This window comes from Rattus norvegicus, chromosome 19 (assembly GCF_021556685.1).
Source record: "Rattus norvegicus strain SHRSP/BbbUtx chromosome 19, alternate assembly SHRSP_T2T, whole genome shotgun sequence".
In the NCBI taxonomy this organism is placed as follows: domain Eukaryota; kingdom Metazoa; phylum Chordata; class Mammalia; order Rodentia; family Muridae; genus Rattus; species Rattus norvegicus.
This window is the reverse complement of record NC_141552.1, coordinates 15,183,741-15,197,687: the sequence shown is the minus strand read 5'-3', so window position 1 is coordinate 15,197,687 and position 13,947 is coordinate 15,183,741. Positions and strand designations below refer to the sequence as shown.

The window sequence follows — 13,947 nt, the reverse complement described above, 5'->3', positions numbered from 1 at the left end:
CACCTCATGTATGGAATTGTTCATTGCTCTGCCTATGCACAAGTATTCTGGGAAGCCAACCACTTTTCAGAAACTGAATTATTTTGCAAGTATATTTTGCTGCTCTTTTTGAAGCTGCATTATAGAAATGGTGACAGATCAATAACATATCACATTATTGCACATGCACGTGATAGATTGGATGCTATGTAGAGTTTTGAACATGTTCTTGGTTCTTGACAAATGACAAGTGGTCATGTGACTTCTTGTGTAGGAAGCACCTTTCTGGGATAAGAACTAAGTGCAAATGTCAAATTAGTACTTGTCATTGGCTTTAACCTTGGTGACATATGGACATCTCCTTTCTTCCTGCAACCCGATGAGGTCTTTTCCCTTTGCCCTGTTCTTGGTTTGCACTGGTATAAGTCTGGGTCCCATATTGGCAGCCCACATTACTGTGAGGGTTGCTGGAGATTTTGCCCTGCCCACAGAGTTAGCAACAATGATATCAGTTAAAAGGTCCATGTTAATTGTCCAATAGAACTGAGGTGGTAGAAGGCAGCATTCTGACAGCTGGCTTGCGTTTCACCACCAAATCAGTGTCTGAAAAACTGCCTTCCTCTCCCAGGTCTCAGAAAGTGCAAGAGAGATGGAATTGGACACACGCCAGTAAGAGAGCTTCCTGAGGAATAAGTTGCTTTCTCAGGAGTCCCTGATGACAAACATCGTGAACGGTAACAACATTTTTTGGATGAGTATTCTTCCTCAGAGTTAATTTGTCATTTCTTAGAGACACCAAATTTATATAACACTAAGCCAGCCTGACTGATTGAGGTCTTACTCACTTTCTTCTTCAGAAAACAGCACTTGAGAAACAACTTGGGGGACCACCTTTCATTATGTGTGCTAGAGGAGAAACAGCAATACATCTGTGCTTCTAAATGTTCGTTAAGAATATGCTTTTAGAAATTTTTTTGTTATGATTTTAATTGAAGTTTTCTTTTTGTTGTTTCATATTTATATGTTCTTGTTACTATTTTTACTTTCAAACATTTTTAAATATTTTTATTCATTTTAATCCTGTTTTGTTGTAAAAATGTATTTGTTATGAATAAAAATTGAATTCTATCTCTTGACTCTTAAGACCATCATTCTTACTCAAGGGTTCTGTCCCTTCCTGTGGACCTAGAACTGACAGCTACAGATGGATCTCTGCATGTTCCATGGAGCCTGAGCTAATAAGAGAATTCAAAGTCACCAAGGGATACCCAGTGTGACAGTGTCTTTTGTGTGGATAATGTGGCTGTGTCTTGGACACACACATTGTGATGTAATCAATGACACACTTTACCCAATTGTTAGGGTCCATGTGGTTCCTCTGAGAGAGCAGCAGTTTCTTTACCCTGTGAGTCATCACCACAGCTCCTGCAGGTGGCTTTTGTTATTCCACATGAGGTGCTGTATTAGGTGGACAGGATCACCTCCAATTAAATAGAGAGATCTCAGGAGATGTGTGTTCACAGGGAACTTACTGAGCTGTGCATGCTCAACGTGTTAGGTTGTCAGGCATCCCTACAGGGCTCTGGTGTCCCCACTGCTCAGTGTGGGTCAGGATCATCCTCCAGCATCACTTAGTTTCCTTATTAGAGCAGATCTTTCACCTGTTATCTATGATGACCACATGTATTCTGCACATCTGATAAAATACAGAACTGAAACTAGCTTCATGTAGGCCAGCTTGGCATAATCAGTTTTTTGATTGTTAACAAGAAAATTATTTTAATCTGAGCCATTTAGGGAGGATCCTCCAGAGCATCCATAGTGAATGTAGCCTGCAGCTATGAACACAGGTTTCTTTTGGAGAGGAGGCCTGTGCAAGCCCAGAACCTAGGTGGGACAGTTCAAGCTACCCTTTTTCCATGGCCAATCTGGGATCGTATTGGGAATGTATTTTTTCCAGGTGATTGATTTCCAATATGGAATTGAACTAACTTACTGAGAGTGGAGGTGACTCAGAGAGTTAAAGTACACAAGCACCAATCCAGAATGTCCACAAAAGCTTGCTGTCACCCCAGGGCTTTTAAAAGCTCAGCAGCTAGAGAAGAAATGTAGTATTTGGTTATTCTCATGCTTGGGTCTAGTCATTCATTATAAGCTGACCATGACACAAAAAGAGTCATCTGTGTCACAATAGAAGCTAGTTGTAACTAGATTCACACCACACTATCACATTACTACCGTATTTGAGGTTCTCCATTACTATCTAAGACCCTGGAAGAGGCCTGGGTCTTGCTACACAAACTCATGATTTATGTCTTCATGACACTGTGTGCTTTGTTCTGTTAATGCTACCATTGGCATACAATACCTTGGATACTTTGTGCTGACATCTGTGACATGAGACAATAGTTCATGTCATCCTAACCTGAATAAACTGTCCTTAGAGTACAGTGTAGTGGGAGGGGCCTTCTTTTCCTGTGAGATAGCAAAACATTACCACTCTTCAGTCAAGTCTGTCAGCCATTGTCCAGTGCCTGTCTTGAGATGTCCACCTTTTCAGCTGAGAGTCTTCATCCAGGCTGCTCTGTAATTCTGTAGAAGATTAATAGGGTTCCAGCCCTAGGATTTAATTCAGTGTGACTGCACTTGCCGAACATGCTCAAAGCCCTGTGTTCCTCCCTAGCCCTCTGTGCTTTAGAGAAAGAAAATAAAGAACCACATTGCACTTGAAGTTTCTCCTCCAACAAAAGGAGAGCCTGCACAGGGCCTTTAAATAACTCTAAGCCCCAGCTTTCCCACAGCTCCCTCCATCAATTCCATTATTGGTGTGTTTTCATTACTTCTCACTTTCTTCTGTATGTGCAAAGAATGTGCACCATGTCAGTAAAGTGTGTGTGTGTGTGTGTGTGTGTGTGTGTGTGTGTGTGTGTGTGTGTGTAGTCCCTAATGAAAACTGTCGAGGTGCATGCAGACTCATGCTACTGCTGTCCCATGGCACCTTGCAGGGAACACTGAATTGGTGGGCTACTTTAATACAGCCTAAACCAGGCTATGCATGGTTTTCAGTAAGATTTGACATCATTACCACTACAGAGAGCAGAAACAGCTCAGAAGTTACATGTTGCTGTTAACAAGATGAGGCCAAACCTCATCCCATAGAATGTCAGGTACGATTTGATGGCAGGAAATTAATTCAGGGCTCAAATCAAATCAGTCAATTACAAATAAAGTGAAAAATACAAAGAGTCAAGAGAATCAAGTACTGTGTGTTGGGTTTTTTGTTTGTTTTATTTTTTTTTGTTTCTTTTTTTGTATTTTTGTTGAGAAGATCAACCAGAGAGGCAACCCCTTCCTCAAACAAACTGCACACCAGAAACAATACCTAAATTGACACAATTAGAAATGAAAGGGGGATCTAACAATAGACAATGAACAAATTCAACAACCATTAGGTCTTACCTCAGAGGCCTTTACTCCAGAAAACTGAAAATCTATTTGATATTGGTATTTTCTAGACAGATAACAATTACCAACATAAACACAGATCTGGGAAGGTACATGGATAATTCTCAGAAGAAAATAGATACAGTCAGTATAGTTTGCCCCTCCAAAAATTAAAAAGCGAAATCTCAGGCCATATGGCTTTAATGCAGAATCCTATCAGACTTTTAATGAAGACCTAATAACAGTAGTGCTTCAATTATTCCACTATATTGAAAGAGAAGGAACAATGTCAAACTCCTTCTCTGAGGCCATAATCAACCTGGTGTCTAAACCAGACAAGGAGCTCCCTACAGAGAGTGTAAGCCAGCCAGGGTGCCAGGGTGAGTGCTCATGGTGGGAGAGACTAGGAGAGGTGCTGTGGCCTTGGTGTGTACAGGCTTAGGGCTGGGGCAGGGTGCCTGGTGAGTGTCTGTGGCCACTTGAGCTGGGTCCCAGTGGGTGCCCAGGGAGGTCACAGGCCAGTTGTGCATCTTCTACCTGTCTGCGGGGCTTCTGGCCCAGCCAAGCACAGCCTTCATCCTGGACATCCACAAGGACAATGAAATCAGGAAATGGGGGGATCCCCTGAGACTCTCTGGCTTCTTTCGCCCTCCACTTGCAGTTGCAGCCAGAGGAAAAGCAGCTGTGAGTTCCCCAACTCTTCCCTACCACTCAGGTCTCCATGCTTTCCCACTCCAGAGAGAAGGAGGGCAGGGCGAGCTCTGCTGCTGCCTGTTCCATGCACCCAAAGCCTATCTTGTGGCTGGAGGTCACTGCTTGCCCCTGACCCTGCCCCTGACCATGAACTTGCCCCTCCCCCTACTCCTGACCCTGCCCCTGCCCTAGGCACCTAGGGGAAGTGAGGAGAGCCTGAGGGACAGACCCCAGGTCAGGACCCCCAGAGGCTTGTGTCTCCCTTTTCCTAGAAGTGTTATCCTCAATTCTCCACACTGGGTTTCATTTGCCAGGAACTGGTAGCTGGAGGGCTTTGCTGAGCCTGGGGTAGTGGTGGTACTTATGATTGAGGGAAGTCTTTCAGGGAGATGGAGGCCTTTCTCAAACTCTCTGAAATCAGTTACCCTCCCTGGTTTGAGAGCCCTGGGAAAGTTGGGAAGCCACTTTTCCCTGTCTTGTGTGACTTTACCTGCAGGGTGGGCTCTCCTGCAGGAGACACTTTCACAGGCTTCTTTAAAAGCACCTTTTCCTCAGATCCAGATCAGCTGTGAAAACAGGCTTCTCCATGTCAGGGTGAGAGCTCCCCCTCCCAGCTCAGAGCTACAACTCCTTAGGATCCTCCAGTCACAATGCTGGGTGGGTCCCATGGAGGAGTTAGAGCAAAGTGCCCCTTCTGAGAGTTGACTTCTGAGAAGAACAGACCTGAGAGAACAAAGTGCATCCCAGGGGAGAAAAGAGGCCTGAATGATTTTAAATTGGAGAAAAACCCCATATCCACCATCTAACAACCTTAGGGTTTGTGCATGTGTGGACTTCAGAACCTTAAGGTCAGATTTTCTGATAACAGCTGCTAGGTGAAGCTGAAGTCTACTGTGGGTGGGATTGTCCCAGGCAGGGAGGGGATCTGACTCTGCAGGCCTGGCCAGCTTCTTCATTCTCCTGAAACTAAGTGTTGGTCAGCTGTAAATCTGAAGTGAGAGTTGGTTTTTGTCAACTCAAATGGATGACATTTCAAGTCTCACACATTATGGGAGAGAGACACATATACCCACGGGTGATTTGAACTTACTTCTGTAGAAGTGACTGGGAGCCAACAGAGGGAAAACATTCTCACCTTTAGGATTCTGTCTGTATCAGAGACTACAGGGACTGGCTTCCTGGACAGACATGGCCAAGCAGACACACCGTGTAATGGGGAAAAACTGAGGTAAGAAATGTCCTGGGGACAGTGATTTCAGATTGTGCCTTTACCCAGGAATCTCTGTTGCCATTAAGGCAAGCGGCCTTGGGCCTGCTAACTTGTCACTATGTCAGGGTGTCTCTGCTCTTACACCTGCATCAGGACCGTCTTAGATGAAGGCTTCTCTTTAAAAAAAAATGTATATAATGCAATGTTTCTCAAACTCTGGGCTACGACCACTCACAAAGAATGTATATCAGATACCTTGCACATTATGACTTATAAGAGTAGCAATATTAGTTATGAAGTAGTACTGAAATAATTTTATGGTGGGAGTCATCACAGCATGAAGCACTGTATTACAGGTGTGCAGCACTAGGAGTGTTGAGAAGCACGGCCATAGAATCTGACAGATGGGAGCAGACCAGAAAATATTCCTCCATTCACATAACAATTAAAACCCTAAATGCTCAGATCAAGAAAGAATATTAAAAGGGGTAAGGTATAAATATGCAGTAACAAATGAATTCAGACCTATCTGAATTACACCAGACTTCTCTCTCTTTTTTTTTTTTTTTTTTTTTTTTATTAACTTGAGTATTTCTTATATACATTTCGAGTGTTATTCCCTTTCCCGGTTTCCGGGCAAACATCCTCCTCCCTCCTCCCATTCTTTATGGGTGTTCCCCTCCCCATCTTCCTCCCCTTGCCGCCCTCCCCCCAACAATCTAGTTCACTGGGGGTTCAGTCTTAGCAGGACCCAGGGCTACCCCTTCCACTGGTGCTCTTACTAGGATATTCATTGCTACCTATGAAGTCAGAGTCCAGGGTCAGTCCTTGTATACTCTTTAGGTAGTGGCTTAGTCCCTGGAAGCTCTGGTTGCTTGGCATTCTTGTTCATAAGGGGTCTCGAGCCCCTTCAAGCTCTTCCAGTTCTTTCTCTGATTCCTTCAACGGGGGTCCTATTCTCAATTCAGTGGTTGCTGCTGGCATCCGCCTCTGTGTTTGCTGTATTCTGGCTGTGTCTCTCGGGAAAGATCTACATCCCGCTCCTGTCGGCCTGCACTTCTTTGCTTCATCCATCTTGTCTAATTGGATGGCTGTATATGTATGGGCCACATGTGGGGCAGGCTCTGAATGGGTGTTCCTTCTGTCTCTGTTTTAATCTTTGCCTCTCTATTCCCTGCCAAGGGTATTCTTGTTCCCCTTTTAAAGAAGGAGTGAAGCATTCACATTTTGATCATCTGTCTTGAGTTTCATTTGCTCTAGGCATCTAGGGTAATTCAAGCATTTGGGCTAATAGCCACTTATCAATGAGTGCATACCATGTATGTCTTTCTGTGATTGGGTTAGCTTACTCAGGATGATATTTTCCAGTTCCAACCATTTGCCTACGAATTTCATAAAGCCGTTGTTTTTGATAGCTGAGTAATATTCCATTGTGTAGATGTACCACATTTTCTGTATCCATTCCTCTGTTGAAGGGCATCTGGGTTCTTTCCAGCTTCTGGCTATTATAAATAAGGCTGCGATGAACATAGTGGAGCACGTGTCTTTTTTATATGTTGGGGCGTCTTTTGGGTGTATGCCCAAGAGAGGTATAGCTGGATCCTCAGGTAGTTCAATGTCCAATTTTCTGAGAAACCTCCAACTGATTTCCAGAATGGTTGTACCAGTCTGCCTCCCACCAACAATGGAGGAGTGTTCCTCTTTCTCTGCATCCTCGCCAGCATCTGCTGTCACCTGAGTTTTTGATCTTACCCATTCTCACTGGTGTGAGGTGAAATCTCAGGGTTGTTTTGATTTGCATTTCCCTTATGACTAAAGATGTTGAACATTTCTTTAGGTTTTTCTCAGCCATTCAGTATTCCTCAGCTGTGAATTCTTTGTTTAGCTCTGAACCCCATTTTTTAATAGGGTTATTTGTCTCCCTGCGGTCTAACTTCTTGAGTTCTTTGTATATTTTGGATATAAGGCCTCTATCTGTTGTAGGATTGGTAAAGATCTTTTCCCAATCTGTTGGTTGCCGTTTTGTCCTAACCACAGTGTCCTTTGTCTTACAGAAGCTTTGCAGTTTTATGAGATCCCATTTATTGATTATTGATCTTAGAGCATAAGCCATTGGTGTTTTGTTCAGGAAATTTTTTCCAGTGCCCATGTGTTCCAGATGCTTCCCTAGTTTTTCTTCTATTAGTTTCAGTGTATCTGGTTTGATGTGGAGGTCCTTGATCCACTTGGACTTAAGCTTTGTACAGGGTGATAAGCATGGATCGATCTGCATTCTTCTACATGTTGACCTCCAGTTGAACCACCACCATTTGCTAAAAATGCTATCTTTTTTCCATTTGATGGTTTTGGCTCCTTTGTCAAAAATCAAAGTGCCCATAAGTGTGTGGTTCATTTCTGGGTCTTCAATTCTGTTCCATTGTTCTATCTGTCTGTCTCTGTAACAATACCATGCAGTTTTTATCACTATTGCTCTGTAATACTGCTTGAGTTCAGGGATAGTGATTCCCCCTGAAGTCCTTTTATTGTTGAGGATAGTTTTAGCTATCCTGGGTATTTGCTATTCCAGATGAATTTGCAAATTGTTCTGTCTAACTCTTTGAAGAATTGGATTGGTATTTTGATGTGGATTGCATTGAATCTGTAGATCGCTTTTGGTAAAATGGCCATTTTTACTATATTAATCCTGCCAATCCATGTGCATGGGAGATCTTTCCATCTTCTGAGGATTTCTTCAATTTCTTTCTTCAGAGTCTTGAAGTTCTTATTGTACAAATCTTTTACTTGCTTGGTTAAAGTCACACCGAGGTACTTTATATTATTTTGGTCTATTATGAAGGGTGTCGTTTCCCTAATTTCTTTCTCGGCTTGTTTCTCTTTTGTGTAGAGGAAGGCTACTGATTTATTTGAGTTAATTTTATACCCAGCCACTTTGCTGAAGTTGTTTATCAGCTTTAGTAGTTCTCTGGTGGAACTTTTGGGATTACATAAATATACTATCATATCATCTGCAAATAGTGATATTTTGACTTCTTCTTTTCCGATCCGTATCCCCTTGACCTCCTTTTGTTGTCTGATTGCTCTGGCTAAAACTTCAAGAACTATATTGAATAAGTAGGGAGAGAGTGGGCAGCCTTGTCTAGTCCCTGATTTTAGTGGGATTGCTTCAAGTTTCTCTCCATTTAGTTTAATGTTAACAACTGGTTTGCTGTATATGGCTTTTACTATGTTTAGGTATGGGCCTTGAATTCCTATTCTTTCCAGGACTTTTATCATGAAGGGGTGTTGAATTTTGTCAAATGCTTTCTCAGCATCTAATGAAATGATCATGTGGTTTTGTTCTTTCAGTTTGTTTATATAATGGATCATGTTGATGGTTTTCCGTATATTAAACCATCCCTGCATGCCTGGGATGAAGCCTACTTGATCATGGTGGATGATTGTTTTGATGTGCTCTTGGATTCAGTTTGCCAGAATTTTATTGAGTATTTTTGCGTCGATATTCATAAGGGAAATTGGTCTGAAGTTCTCTTTCTTTGTTGTGTCTTTGTGTGGTTTAGGTATAAGAGTAATTGTGGCTTCGTAGAAGGTATTCGGAAGTGATCCATCTGTTTCAATTTTGTGGAATAGTTTGGATAATATTGGTATGAGGTCTTCTATGAAGGTTTGATAGAATTCTGCACTAAACCCGTCTGGACCTGGGATCTTTTTGGTTGGGAGAACTTTAATGACTGCTTCTATTTCCTTAGGAGTTATGGGGTTGTTTAACTGGTTTATCTGTTCCTGATTTAACTTCGGTACCTGGTATCTGTCTAGGAAATTGTCCATTTCCTGTAGATTTTCAAGTTTTGTTGAATATAGGTTTTTATAGTAAGATCTGATGATTTTTTGAATTTCCTCTGAATCTGTTGTTATGTCTCCCTTTTCATTTCTGATTTTGTTAATTTGGATGCATTCTCTGTGTCCTCTCGTTAGTCTGGCTAAGGGTTTATCTATCTTTTTGATTTTCTCAAAGAACCAACTTTTGGTTCTGTTGATTCTTTCTATGGTCCTTTTTGTTTCTACTTGGCTGATTTCTGCTCTGAGTTTGATTATTTCCTGCCTTCTACTCCTCCTGGGTGTATTTGCTTCTTTTTGTTCTAGAGCTTTTAGGTGTGCTGTCAAGCTGCTGACATATGCTCTTTCCTGTTTCTTTCTGCAGGCACCCAGCGCTATGAGTTTTCCTCTTAGCACAGCTTTCATATTTCCCATAAGTTTGGGTATGTTGTACCTTCATTTACACTAAATTCTAAAAAAGTTTTTAATTTCTTTCTTTATTTCTTCCTTGACCAGGTTATCATTGAGTAGAGCATTGTTCAATTTCCACGTATATGTGGGCATTCTTCCTTGATTGTTATTGAAGAACAGTTTTAGGCCGTGGTGGTCCGATAGCACGCATGGGATTATTTCTATCTTTCTGTACCTGTTGAGGCCCGTTTTTTGACCAATTATATGGTCAATTTTGGAGAAAGTACCATGAGGAGCTGAGAAGAAGGTATATCCTTTTGCTTTAGGATAGAATGTTCTATAAATATCCGTTAAGTCCATTTGGCTCATGACTTCTCTTAGTCTGTCTACATCTCTGTTTAATTTCTGTTTCCATGATCTGTCCATTGATGAGAGTGGGGTGTTGAAATCTCCCACTATTATTGTGTGAGGTGCAATGTGTGTTTTGAGCTTTAGTAAGGTTTGTTTTACATATGTAGGTGCCCTTGTATTTGGGGCATAGATATTTAGGATTGAGAGTTCATCTTGGTGGATTTTTCCTTTGATGAATATGAAGTGTCCTTCCTTATATTTTTTGATGACTTTTAATTGAAAATTGATTTTATTTGATATTAGAATGGCTACTCCAGCTTGCTTCTTCTGACCATTTGCTTGGAAAATTGTTTTCCAGCCTTTCACTCTGAGGTAATGTCTGTCTTTGTCTCTGAGGTGTGTTTCCTGTAGGCAGCAGAATGCAGGGTCCTCGTTGCGTATCCAGTTTGTTAATCTATGTCTTTTTATTGGGGAGTTGAGGCCATTGATGTTGAGAGATATTAAGGAATAGTGATTATTGCTTCCCGTTATATTCATATTTGGATGTGAGGTTATGTTTGTGTGCTTTCATTCTCTTTGTTTGTTGCCAAGACAATTAGTTTCTTGCTTATTCTAGGGTATAGCTTGCCTCCTTATGTTGGGCTTTACCATTTATTATCCTTTGTAGTGCTGGATTTGTAGAAAGATATTGTGTAAATTCGGTTTTGTCATGGAATATCTTGGTTTCTACATCTATGTTAATTGAGAGTTTTGCAGGATACAGTAACCTGGGCTGGCATTTGTGTTCTCTTAGGGTCTGTATGACATCAGTCCAGGATCTTCTGGCCTTCATAGTTTCTGGCGAGAAGTCTGGTGTGATTCTCATAGGTCTGCCTTTATATGTTACTTGACCTTTTTCCCTTACTGCTTTTAATATTCTTTCTTTATTTTGTGCATTTGGTGTTTTGACTATTATGTGACGGGAGGTGTTTCTTTTCTGGTCCAATCTATTTGGAGTTCTGTAGGCTTCTTGTATCCCTATGGGTGTCTCTTTTTTTAGGTTAGGGAAGTTTTCTTCTATGATTTTGTTGAAGATATTTACTGGTCCTTTGAGCTGGGAGTATTCACTCTCTTCTATACCTATTATCCTTAGGTTTGATCTTCTCATTGAGTCCTGGATTTCCTGTATGTTTTGGACCAGTAGCTTTTTCCGCTTTACATTATCTTTGACAGTTGAGTCAATTATTTCTAAAAATATGGAACGCTTCACGAATTTGCGTGTCATCCTTGCGCAGGGGCCATGCTAATCTTCTCTGTATCGTTCCAATTTTATTATATGTGCTGCCGAAGCGAGCACCAGGATAGACATTCTTTATCAGCAGGTCTCAGGGTAGAACTGGATATGTGACCCTGTTCTACAGCACTGTCCAGAGTGGTAAATGCAGCTTCTGAAGAGGAATGCAGGCCTGGCCTCTAGACCTCCACCTTCCAGGCCTGTCTGGAGAGCCTGATGCCCTGGCAAAAGAGACTCCTTCTCTCCAGAGGAGCACTGCAGTCAAATGACATATCAGTGATGAAAACTATCAGTCCCCAAAGGCATGCCACTGAGCAGAGATAGCCTCAGTCATGCACCTCTGCCCATCCCCAGTTCCTCGTGTCAATAACTCAACCCTTTCATGAACTAGATGGCAATACTTGAGGCAGGATGATCAGTAGTTTACTGGCCAATCTGGGCTCTATGAGACGCTCTCCCTGAAATCAGAGCCAGCAGGAAATTCAGTATGAAAGATCGTTGTAGCCAAGCTCAACAACCCGGTTCAGAGCCTGGGACCCCACACGGTAGGATAAAGTGACTCCCATGCTTTTTCCTCTACCTTCAACACTCATGCTTTGGAATGCACACCCCTACAATGAGATCAATACACATGGAATAAAAATTAAACAGAAAAATTAATGAAGACAATGCAGACAATGTTTTAAAGATCCTGGGAGTCCTCACTCTGCACTTCCCTTTCCTTTGCCTTGGGAACATCACCTGCACCAGAGGCTGAGACTTCCTGAAAGAGAGAGAGGAGAGATGCACTGTTCATTCCGCTGGAGCTGTGCAAAGACCAGAGCCACCTGTCTTTTCCTGATAGTGGGAGCTGGGCCCAAGTGTGGGCTGCTCCTACTAGAGGAACCACAAGAAGAGGACCACCTTCCTCAAACCTTCCTGGAAGTCAGAGTACGGGCTATGGACTTCCCTCAATCCTCAGAGGACTCTCTTTCAGCGATGGCTCAGAGCCTCTTAGGACAGAGAGGGACCAGAGCTTCCCCCCAAAGCAAGATTCCGGTCTTATCTGACAGGTATGAGGGCTTAGGGATGGGACAGTGGATGTGACAAGTTTACATGTAGCACAGGGGCTAGGTTAATAAAGAAATCAAAGAGGAAAGAAACCTGGAAGATTCCTCATCTGTTCTTTTTTGCTCTATTCGTAGGGATGAGGTGGCAGTGTGGGGTAGAGGACTAGGACACAGCACAGCCTTCTCTGCTCATGGTGAACTTTCTAGGCTGCCTGGTCACTGTGACCAGCATCTTTTCAACTGTGCCATTCTACTACCAAGGCTGACACAACTGGTGCACCATGTAGCAATAGGACTGTACTGACTTAGGCACATTTGGAATCACACAATGATCATGTGTCACAGATGGGTTTCTTTTTTTAGAAAAGGATTAAAACAAAAACTATTTATTTTGTCCATATGAGTGAGTACACTGTCCCTGTTTTCAGACACAACAGTAGAGGGTAGAAGATGAGATTAGAAATGGTTATATGACACAGTGTGGTTGCTGGGAATTGAACTCAGATCCTCTGGAAGAGCAGTCAGTGGTCTTAACCACTGAGCCATCCCTCCAGCCCCAGTATATTGTATTTTCAATGTTGTTTGTTTTATATCTTTACTCACGTATGTCTGTATGGCGTTCTGTGAGTACAGGTACTCATGTGCTTGTGTAAAGGTCAGGGACAACCTGAGCACAGATCCTCACCTTCTACCTCTCGTCCATGGCTGTGTATGCTAGGCTAGCCCTTCCCTCTAATCCTAGAGACTGTCCACTTTAGGCTCCTATCTCCCTGTGGGAAGGGCTGGATGACAGACTCTACTGCATCCAGGTTTATGTGGCTTCTAGGGACCTAAACTGTTGTTGGGCTTGTTCAGATGAAAATAAACACCATTTCACAGCCCTGGCTGGGCCAGGCAGCGCACGGGTCTTTGCTGCTCTTGCAGAAGACTTGAGTTCAGTCTCCAGCACCCGGGTCAGGTGGCTCACAACCACCTGAGACTCCAGGTCCAGGGACTTCCAAGCTCTTCTGGATAAACCTACATGGCAAAAGCAGGGCTGGGAGCTGGAGGCTTCTGGTGTTGGCTTCTCCATGCAGTAGGGGGCAAATCATGGGCATGTGAGGTAACATGGAACCCTGTAATTCTACAAAGTCCAGAAGCTCCTGATTTCCCTCATGGTGCCCTAGAGCCTGTCCACCACACATGGAGGCTTCAGGAACATGGCCTTTTCCTGACCTGTGTGGACTCTGCATCCTCACTCTCTACCCCCTGCTTTTCGGGGTTGGAAGTCTCAGGTGTAGGAGGCGCCTACCATAGGCCTCTTCTCTCAGCATTTCAGCATTTTACCCACTTGACCTTCACCGAGCATCCTTTGCTCTACACAGTTACCTCAGCCTGTGACCCTCATCCTCCAGACTCTTGTGAAGCAAACACCCATGGGTGTGCAGCTCTCATAGTTAGCCAGGCTAAAGGGTAAGGCAGCAAATCCTTCATGAACTCTACAGCTCCTGAGGCCTAGGAAAATGTCTATACCGGGGCTAAATTCATGCTGCCCTGTAAGACTACATTTTTCCTTTAAACAGAAGGATGTGTGGTGGTGGTGGCACAGGCCTTTGATCCTAACACTTGGGAGGCAGAGGCAGACAGATTTCTGAATTCAAGGCAGCTTCCTCTACAGAGCTAATTCCAGGTCAGCTACACAAAAAACAACACTGTCTCCAAGAGTAAAACAAAAAGAGAAAGAG

General features: G+C 42.9%; 1 protein-coding gene and 1 non-coding gene across 4 annotated transcripts in view; one reads left to right on the top strand and one right to left on the bottom strand.

The window, feature by feature from the left end:
• LOC147998836 (uncharacterized) overlaps nucleotides 1-13,947 on the top strand; it is a 924,038-nt gene that overhangs the window by 575,165 nt on the left and 334,926 nt on the right. The window lies entirely within an intron of this gene.
• LOC134483703 (U6 spliceosomal RNA) lies at nucleotides 11,131-11,237 on the bottom strand. The gene has a single exon (XR_015644510.1). It is a non-coding gene; the product is annotated as a U6 spliceosomal RNA (small nuclear RNA).